General features: G+C 41.2%; 1 protein-coding gene across 12 annotated transcripts in view; it reads left to right on the top strand.

Annotated features, from left to right (window-relative positions):
* AUTS2 (activator of transcription and developmental regulator AUTS2) overlaps window positions 1-10877 on the top strand; it is a 1193236-nt gene that overhangs the window by 712190 nt on the left and 470169 nt on the right. The gene's annotated exons all lie outside the window — the stretch shown is intronic.

Genomic DNA, 10877 nt, shown 5'->3' with positions numbered 1-10877 from the left:
TCCATAGGGAAGAAACAGGACTACTTGGGAGAAACTGCAGAGCAACACATTTAGGCTCAGGCTAAAAAAACTTCCTCAGAATTAGTCATACAGAATTCTACTCAGATCTCTTCGAGTGTAAGGACGACCCCCAATTCTGAGAGTACTCAGGGTTAGACTTGATGGCAGTTTGACAAGGACCTGCAGTTCCCCATTTATAACACTTGTCCCACACAGAGTCACTAGTTGTGCTAAGTATTAGCTGAAACATTGTTTTCATAAGTGCTCTGAAGCTACCAAGACCATTGGTATCATTTTATTAGACATGACTATTATTTAGCTAAAGACAATGTACTTTGAGTCACTGTAAGGCCGTTTGTTCTAAAAGAAGCAAAAAGATTCTCCTTGGGATCCCAAGCGGAACCCTGTTGTTCTAACAGTAAACATGCTCCCCATGACTACGATAGGTGGCACTGGTCATTCAGTCGTTAATCTTAAACTTTTCAGTGATTATTTCACCTGGAGGGGATGCTGACATTGGCACAATAGCCTTTCCAAATACCCAGAAAATTTCTGATAATAAGCAAATGGATGAACTCACGGTAGTTCAGCTGTGGTAGATGCTCTCATTGCTGGTTAGTACTTGTAGCATCCATCAGCCACGGACCCGCCGGTTCCTACTGTTGGATGTAACAGATTCATGGAAAAGAAGCCTTGTAGGTAATGTCACAGCAGTGGTCTTAAATTGCAAAGAATTTCTACCAGCCTCACGAACCAGGGCATGGCATGGAATTCATTGGCCCTGCTTATCCCATGGAGACGTGGGAATGGCAGGACTGTGAATGTGGAGCTCAGTTACCCAGCAGAGGGGTAACGCTCTCATAAAGAACTCCCACAGAATTCATTAGCCGCATTTTAGCACTGGAGACTGCACCTCTTACATAGTAGGAGTGATGGTTCAGAAAGATAATGAAGGCCCTTAGGTTATTATTGATAGACCCTGCCTTCTTTTTAAGCAGGAGGACATTTCCTCGTTCTTTCTCTTGTTAAAATGATAAGTGCAGAGCACTCTCATTAGGATGTAGCCCCTTGGCTCCCAAGGACACAGTGAGATTTCCTTTCCTTCCATGCATGCTGTCTCTCTCTCTTTCCCTGCCATCTCATTCCGACATTTCAAGTAAACAGGTATACATTTATCTGTTGGTAGGTGATTACATACTAATAAAAACTACAAGTAAGGAACACTAGGCAGCCCCCATTTTACAAATTGGCATTTAGTCCCTCTACAATCTCTTCTCTGGAGAGGAGTAATATCCACCTGGATGTAAGGCTGGGTGGAATTATAATGCAGCCCTGTTACACAGATGGTTGTCTTCGTCTGTGACATGTGTGCACACGTAGACATTCTTGCACGTGCTTTTCTGTCAGCCCAGATTGATGTGTGCATAGGTTAAATTGCTAGAGAAATCAGCTTTCTACACCAGTTGCATCTGATACAAATTTCTACCTCTGGCTGGGCCCTGGTGCCAAGTGTTTGCTCATTTTGACAGTCCTCAAATTTGTTGCTTTAGATTTTTTTCCTCTCATCTTAAACCCTCTAGTCCAGACTTTCGTATCACACTTTATTATGTGTAGATAGCTCTACCAAGAATATCAAGGGTATCTAGTAAGATCACCCTCAACTTCCATCTCCTCCATTTAACATGAAAACATTGTTATTCATGTTTATGTCACTCCCTCTGGTGTCAAGAGAAAAACATGTTCTTCATTCCCAAGGTCAAAGCCATGTTCTTCAACCAACGCTTATAGTCTCCTCCATGGTTTTGTCACATCAGTCATTCCTTTCCCTTTGCCTTGTACCTGCTGTGTTTTTCACCACTTCCCTCTCAGCTCATGAACTCTAGCGAGTTTCCTCCAATCTTTAAAAATCTAAAGGAGAAACCACCTCCATCTTGTGTGTCTCCATCCCTCAAGGTCAAATAACTTTTATGCTTGCTGTCACCCTTCATAACCCCTGGATGAATAGTTACTGTATCCTATTGTGCTAATAAAATAGTTTCTTAATACCCACCAATGACTTTCTAATAAAATAGCTTCTTAATGCCCACCAGTGACCGCATTCTGCCTAGTTGACAAGCTGTTCCGCTTTGGATCTCTCTCATCCCATGGACTGCCTGACTTTGCCACTCCTTGTTCCCATCCTTTTCTGTATCTTTGTCAGGCTCTCTTCTCTTTCTCCTTAAATATTCGTCAGTATCCCAAAGTTTATAGAGAATGTTACTTAACAGCATGGATATGAGGAACAGGTAGGCCTGAATTCAAATCCTTGCTCCACTACTTATATGGCTATGGAAACTTGAGTAAATTAGTTTTTCTGAGTATGTTTTCTCATACTGACTTCAGATGGTTGTGAGGATGAAATTAGCAAATACATGCCATGTGCTTAGCAGAGTGCCTTACTTAGGTCACTGCCCCTGGCCTGTCTTTCCCCTCTTCCCGCTGTTCATGCTCTTACCTGCCATTGTTATTCTTTCTGTTCCTGGCCTCCTTCGGGAACCCAAAAGCCACATTGTCAACCACCTGCCAGACACCTTTCTCAGATAGAAATAACTGTCCCTTTTTCCCAAAGTAAATTTCTCCTTCCCCAACTTGGCTTGATAGTCGCTCTCAAGTTGGAAGCACAGATGTCCATTTGACCTCCTCCCTCTCTCTTACCCTCATATCCGGTCGACAATCCATGTCTATCCTAGCCCCTGGATTCTTGAGTCTAGACCTTTCTTTGATTCTTAATACCACCATCTTGGCTAAGGCTTCTCCTACCTCCAGCTTAGATTATTGTTCTGGCATCCCAAGTCATTCCCCATCTCTATTCTATTGTAAGCATTCTCCCTGAAATTGTACATATATTATTTAGTTGCCTTCTCAAGTTGTTCTCCTTTGTACTTTCCAATCCCTTATTAACTTTTGGCTGAAGGTTTCATAGCCAATCTATAGCTCAGGGGTAGAAAGGCAAAAATGGTTGATGCCCTGCATAGAGTTAGAACTCATTAAATGCTGAATTAATGCAGTATAAAATAAAGCAAAATAGGAAGTGTAGTAAGTCATAATGTAATAAGAAGTGGGGATAAGTGGTTGATTAACCAAAAGTTAGCTTTCCATTGATAAATACTACAGAATTAGTTGTAGAAAAAAGAGATTTATAACTTGATCTTCATTTCTCACCTGAGCCTATGACAAGAGGGTAATGGATTGGACAAACAAGTGGAAAATCTCAGCTGGCATCAATGGGCTGTCTTCTGCTCCCACCCAGTGGATGTGAAGTCACTCTCTGGCTCTCTGTATACCTCTCCTTCCAGCCATTGCTGATGGAGCCAGGTCTCTATTTTTTTTTTTTTTTTTTTTTTTTGAGACAGAGTCACTCTGTTGCCCAGGCTGGAGTGCAATGGCATGATCTCAGCTCACTGCAACACCCACCTTCCAGATTCAAGCGACTCTCCTGCCTCAGCCACCCGAGCAGCTGGGATTACCCGCCACCACATCTGGTTAAATTTTTTGTATTTTTAGTAGAGCTGAGTTTTGCTGTGTTGGCCAGGCTGGTCTCGAACTCCTGGCCTCAAGTGATCCACCCACCTTGGCCTCCCAAAGTGCTTGGATTACAGGTGTGAGCCACCACACCCAGCCTGGATCTCCATTCTTGATATAGGTGTTTTGATCCTAAGGAGACAATCGTTGGTGAATTTGAAACAAATTCTTCAGGAAATATAGTGCAAGACCAAAATTGGGTCCCAGGAAAAATCATGTGATACTTCGTAATGCAGGTCTCTTGTAGACACAAGAAAGCACACTTGCTCGTTTCCCTGGGTTTGGTTTTTGTTTTGTTTTCTTCCCCCTATGTCTCACATCCTCTCCTGCAACCCCAACCCTCCGTACCGCAGGCAAGAAAACATTGATGTTTCTGCATCTGGCAGCATGTCTCTGGGAGAAGAGGCCAGCGGAAGGGAGTTTGATGTGTGAGTGACAGATCCCCAGGTAACACCACTGGGGAACACTTGATCTGACCTGTTTGAAGCTGAAAACTCACCAGGTCACACTGGAAACAGTTGCTGCTGGGCATGGCTTTGATCCTTGTTTATCTTTTTCTCTTTTTTTTAACCTTCTTGAAAAAAATGTTTTGTACAAATGGATACTTTTTCCTGTGTATATTTTGTCTGCAGGAGCATTTGTATATTTTGTGTATGTGTTCCTTGTCACTGCAGGGCGGGGTTTTGTCACCTTTTGATGCAGATTGTGAATCTTAATGAATTTGTCATTTGCCATGGAAAGATGTTTGTTCAAATAGAGCAGAGGCATTTTCCTCCAACAATATTACAGGAATATTGTGTAGAAAATAATGACTAATACTTTGAGCATTCCATGTTGGCTCCCATTTTAAACACTTCATGTATTAACTTGTTTAATCTTCAGAAGAATTCATTTTTCCTGGTTTTCCTGTTGACATTTGATGAAACTAAAGCAGAGGGAAGTTAAGTAGTTTGCCTGAGGTCACACATTTAGTAAGTGAGAGACCCAGGACTCAAACTCAGGCAGGGGTTCTAGTACCAGCAGTGTTTATCAACTGCTTTCCAACCCTGACAAGCATGAGTGGGCACAAGCATGGAGCACTAGGGCTTACAAAATGCTCCCTCAGGCTGGCACATTGCCTGACTTAAAGGTACCGAAGGCATGGCCCTGCCTTCAAGGTCATTATTGCATGCTGGTTAGAGGAGAAATCTGTCTGTCTCATTTGCGGACGTGTCTCCGTTGCTAAGTAGTGTCAGGCATGTAGGAGATGCTTAGTACAATCTTTTTGGATTGTATCAATGTAGGTTTTGAAAGGTTATTAGAGCTTGTGAATCATCAAGGTTGAACCATAATCAATTAACAAGAAAGGGGAATCTGAGACTTCTAAAATGTAATGGTCATGACTTGCTACCTTTAGAAACACCAGCGAAAAAAACCTGTGGTCTTGGTTGGATCATGGCTCTTATTCACTGCGGCATTTTTAAAGCTTTTTCAAGGATTATGTGGGGATCCCAGGCTCCTTTATGATTTATAAATCTATTATGCATGTCACGTAGAGATTTTCATGACAGAATCGTCAGATGAACTCATTCAGGGTATAATATTGCAGGAGAAGGGTTGGCGAGGTTGAGGGGGATGCCATAAGAAAATGCCTAATTCATAGGTAGAGTGTAGGACAGAAATGGATGGGGACTGGAGGCCAGTTAGGACGACACTGTAGAGGCCAGTGTGAGGAGCAAGGACGTGGACTAGAGGAGGAGGAGATGAGCATGGGGAGGAAAGTCCAGGGAGAGTTAACAGGACCTACCGACTAGACAAGAGGATCCAGGGAAAGAGAATGAAGCATTGTTAGGAAAGTTTCACAGTATAGCGGCCCACCGATAACCTTAAGAACCTACAAACCTAACAGTTTTAAAACGATGAGCTTGAGGCTCAGAAGGAAAGGCATGTTAAGCTGTCATATCAGGTTGATTGAATAGATTGGGAAAGTCTTTCAGACATCCTACCACCACCTTCTGCCCCATGCTGTTAATTCTTTAAGCATTGGGACCATGAGTTCTGTCTAGCAGTGTGGGTGTTGAGACCACATGAATCAAGGAAGAGGGCTTCTAGAGGCCCAAGGGCTGTTTGCTGTAGAGGAGGCAGAGGAGGGTTCCAAGAATTTCAGAAGGCACTGTATAGCTCTGCCAGGAAGTGTTTAGAGAACTGAGGTGCAGCCCCCACTTCTCATTACAACATTTTACTACCATCAACCTCTCAGCAGAACTGCTGCATTAGGTACCTAGTGTTTGATTTGAACTTTGTATTTATTCTCCATGAAAAGGCACCGTGCCCATTGATGTCACTTTGGTGCTGCTGAGACAGAAAGTGGGTATTTTATGTGCCGTCTCTTTTCAAGCAAGATGGAAGGGTCTTGTAAAAGTGGTTTCTAAGGAATAACCTAACATTTTAAAGATTTATAGAACAAGCGTCCACTTACCAGTTCATTTAAGTTTTACAAAACATCTCTGCTTCTGCCTTGCCATGTCAGCAAAAGATTCTGACATTTAAATAAATAAAATATGGTGGGATATAATAAAGTGCAAAAAAAATGATGCATCAAGTTACTACTGAAAGGAATATTGAGGCCTGAGTCATCTCCCTGCTGCTGTCTCCCAAACAGAAGATAGCTTTAATCTTCAGGCTCTGTGTTATTTAAATAAGCTGAGGGATTTGCGAGTTGGGGGATGCTGCCAAATGTATCCACTGAAGATAATGATCCCATTTCAGATCTGCAGGTCTATTTTAATGAAAGGAGACAGGTGAGGGTGCAGAACAGAAATGTTCATAGCACCTGACCCTCCTTCTTTCCTTAGGAGTTTCTCAACCCAGCGAAATTGGTAAGATTTTTAAAAATAAATACTTTGGAGTATATCATGAGGTAGGATTACTGTAGTGAGACAGGGAGCAGTAATGGCAGTCAGGAAAACCTGTGTATATTAAAAAGTGTTTGCTAAGTCTCTCCTGTGTGTTTAGTGTTGTGGGGCTTTTAGTCGAAACAAATTAGGGTCTCAGCCAACCTCAAAGGGTGTATTTTCTCAGTCTTTATTGATTCCTCTTGGTTTCCTCAGGGCTCAGAACATCCAACACCTTGGAGCAAATGTCCTTTGAATGAATAGGTTTGGGATGAGGTTCTGGAAGACACTAACACAAACAACCTTGATAAATTACGTGGTAGTGACTTCATCACATTCTTCCATCTGGTCGGAGTAGCTGGCCTTTGAAAATTACCCTTATGAAGCTTACATTTTACTGGAGAAGCCAGACAAAAGAATACGTAAATGAATGAATGAATGAGTGAATGAACAAAACAAAATTATCTCTCGTTCATAGATCAAATTGTCCTAAACTTGCTCATTAAGACTTACTTAGCTATGCATTTTATACCACTGTCCCTGAGCACTTTAATCATTTATTAATTATTCAACCTCTACATTGCTTTAGGTGAACTGGAGGCATGAGACAAGTTTGGGATGCAGACTTTTTCTTTTTATTGTCCTTAAGAACTATAATATATGCAGTTAGTTAGAAACCCTGTCCTATTGGTACTTTTGTTTCAGTGAACTTGAGTTTAAACTTTAAGGCACAGAGGTTATTATAGTATCATCTTCAGGAAGCTACTGGTACTGAAAAGAGCATTCTTCATGCCACCCCAGTATCATCTTTGTACTCTTACATTTGTGTTGAGAAGGGATACATGTCACTTATAAAACCTGGGTATGACTACGCAAGCCACCTTCACATTTGGGATAGAAGATTCTACAAAAGTAAAATTCACAATCTTTGTACATACACAGAAGCCAGACTTACCAGCATGTATTAAATCTGTCTTTATTTTGGATCATGGCATTTATGGAGATCACTAAGCAGGCAGCTCATTTGAAGTGAGATTCAGAACACTTACTTATTTTATCCATTTAGCAAACATTTACTAAACTCCTACTGTGTGTACTACATCACTGGGGAAGACAATTAGGACCCAGTCCTTGTTTTCAAGGAATAAGTACTCTAGTCCAACATGAAACAACTAATGAAACTGAGCAGGGATAGGCCAGGCAGAGGTAAGTGTGCCTTGGAAGAAAAGGGGAAGAAGAAATGGTGGATGTTGACCAAGGCTGGCACTAGGTAGGCTCCAGGTTCCCCTGGGATGCTAGTTTTAGAGGTGGAAGGGCAGTTTTGAAGTCTCATTTCAGGAGCAGGGAGGGGCTGTGCGTTGATGGTTCCAGTAGGATGAGGAAAGGAGGAGGAGTCAGTGCAGTTGGACCAGGCTCTTGTCTGTCCATCTCGTCTCTCCCCAGGGATAGGATGACAAGGACCCCAGAAATCAACAGTGACACCAGCTGAGTGACCACAGGCAGTAAACACCTTACAATAGCTGCTTTGATTTGTATCCTTGCTAGCGTATCTTAACAACATGACGACATTTACCGAATGAATGACTGCTTACCAAGCACCAGTCTAAGTGCTTTACCCATGTTACCATGTTTAATCTTCCCAATTTTGTGAGATAGGTAGTATTATTCCCATTTGAAAGGTTGGAAATCTGAGGAGTGAAGAGGTCACCCAGCTAGTAAAAGGTAGAGATGATGCAACAGACATACATGTCCATGGTTGTTTGACTGTAACACGTTTGCTCTTAACCCCTAAGCAATGGTGCTTTCCTTAATATAGAATGTCCTTCGAAACATCCCAATGCCAAAATTCAGCATATTTTCATATTAGAATAGCTTTGCGTTAGGTCTCTTTTTCCCTGAACATTTCTTTTCTCTGTTTTGCAGAATCTTGTTGGCCTCCTTTAAATATCATTATAAATGTTGGCAGTGTTGTTTTAAATAATTGTGAATAGAAAGTAAGGAAGCATATGCACTCTGATCTTTTTAAAGCGATTTCATTATTGTAAAAAATTCTGGTTACAACTCACTAAATTGGTAGTTTGGAGCACCTTTGGGTGTACTCCCAGATACTCTCTACTCCCCTCTCCTCCCTCCCACAAAAAAACAGCATTTCTAACCACAGTGACTAAGTCATGCACTTCTAAGTTAGAAAATTTATAGATGGGGGAAAAATGTAGTTGACCAGATAAATATGCAGATAGTTGGGACATGTCTAAAGTGAAACCCTGGTTTCCTGACACATATTCATTAAACATACAGTCATGTCACAAAAAGAGATTATGGTCAGGTGAATTTATTATTATATGTCCCTCCCGCCCCGAGAATAGTACCCTATAGTTTATGAAGCATGTTGATAATGAAGTTATTCTGTTTCATATACTCTTTATGAAAATAATATTTTCCCAAGAAGCCTGAAAAACTTACTTGGTCAGTCCAAGTGAGAAAAAATTGAATTATTTTGTATTTAGCATTTTAATCCCCAAGTTAGAAGGGACATTTAACAACTGTACTAAATTCAAAAGGTTACTTAGAGACAGAATTCCTCTTTAGATCTAATATGATTGTCTGGTTTTAACAGTTTGGCTTTACAGGAAGACTTGGAAGACCAGCAAAACTGCCCTTTATTTGTATAAACTCTGCTTGCATTTGTGACTTTTTTTAAAGGGAAAAAATAAAATTCTTTATAGGCATAATTTTTATAAATTAAAATACATTATAGTATATTTATGTGGGTGAAGCTTAGGAAATTCTTTATAAAATGAACTGTATTTTGAATTGGTCAACTGCTACATTGTCCAGAAATGGGAATGGTGATTCTGTGGATGAAGTGGAAGAACAAGGCTATTCTTTATGCTATGGTTTAAAATCTTTCTGCAAAGCCCTTGGATGTTATACCACACATCCTGTAGCTCCTACATGCCAAACTCCCAGCTTTTCTTATGTGGAGCCCCAGGAAAAGGTGATCACTTACCTGTTAGCCTCATGCCTGGTGGTGATAAGAAAGATGGCTTTGGTGATACTAACTGAATGCCTACTGGAAGTCAAATGTGTTGTTGTTTCAATTGTATGGCCTCTCTGCTGGTGAGTATTTAAAATGAGAATCGAGCAAGTGAAAGTGTGTCATAGTTTTTTGTTTGTTTGTTTTTTAATTAAGAGGACCAAACCAAAGAAATAGGCCCATTTTGTTGAGAGAGGCAGTCCAACACAGTGGCTCAAAGTTCCAGAGCTTGCCTGCAAGCTCAGGCAGATGCTGGTACCAGGAATGCCCTGTGTGGATACCAATTCATTCGTGGGAGATAGTACAGGGGCAGATAATGCTGAATCCCAGCTCCACTTATGTCCAGAGCACAAGTGATGGCACAAAGCCCTAGCTCTCTTCATCCTTCCACTCTCAGCACTTTACATGTGTTGCCTTCCTCTGATTTGATTCCAAGCTCAGGCCCCAGATGGGGGCCTCCCAGCAACATGTCCCTCTCCCTTTCCTGGCTTAAACCAATTAGAGTGGGTTCTGAAACTGGAGCTGGAGTTTATCCCACAGAAATTGAAAGTACAGCAGGGATATTTCCCAAAGGAAAGTTAGGATACTATTTTACTAAGAAGATTGAGAGGAGGAGGTGACAAAAACAACAGATGTCTGTACATATGTGAGGGTGGAGCTGAAATTGCTTGATTTCTACAGTTAGCATTCGCTCAAAACAGGCAGACCTAAGTTTGCAGGTGAGGCCAGTCCACAACCCAACTCAGAGGCTGAGACAAGCAAAGTAAGTGGAAAGGAGACGGATGGTAGAAAGAAATAATATCTATTGGGTGTCTGTTCTGTGCCAGGATCTTTATGTTTGTGGCCCAGTGTACGCCTTGTCACCCTCATAAAGTGGTATTGGAAGGTTTAAAGGGTTTGGACATAAGGATAAAGATAGATGTAGAGTCAGGGTCAGTCACTGTAGCCAAGAGCTTTGGGTAGTTCCAGGGCAAACTGAGGAAGCAGACCTCTTAGAGGGTAAAATGGGTTATGATTTTCTAAAGAGGAAATTCTTCTGTTTGACCTAGATGTGAACTGAATAATCACTTCTGTTGTTTGGAAAGCCATAAAGCCAGCCAACCATGCCACAATCCTGATCTCGCAACTCACATATCTTATTTTTCAACAAGGAAAATCCTTTCAAAGAGATAAATGTGAATTCTGTGTGCCATGTATATATTTGTACCACATTTAATTTCATTAGCTATAATATCATGTAGCTGTGCTTATTTAACTGCTTAGCCCAGATGGTAATGCCTTCTGAAGAAAAATGGCTACACAGTGTAATTGAACATGTCCTATTGACAGAGTTACAACAACCCATTTTCCCCATTAAATATAGGTGATTCAATAAAATGAACACAGAGTCTATTACTCTGCCACCA

This window comes from Pan paniscus, chromosome 6 (genome assembly GCF_029289425.2).
Source record: "Pan paniscus chromosome 6, NHGRI_mPanPan1-v2.0_pri, whole genome shotgun sequence".
Taxonomy (NCBI): domain Eukaryota; kingdom Metazoa; phylum Chordata; class Mammalia; order Primates; family Hominidae; genus Pan; species Pan paniscus.
The sequence above is the reverse complement of the archived record's forward strand: the minus strand, read 5'-3'. Positions and strand labels throughout refer to the sequence as shown.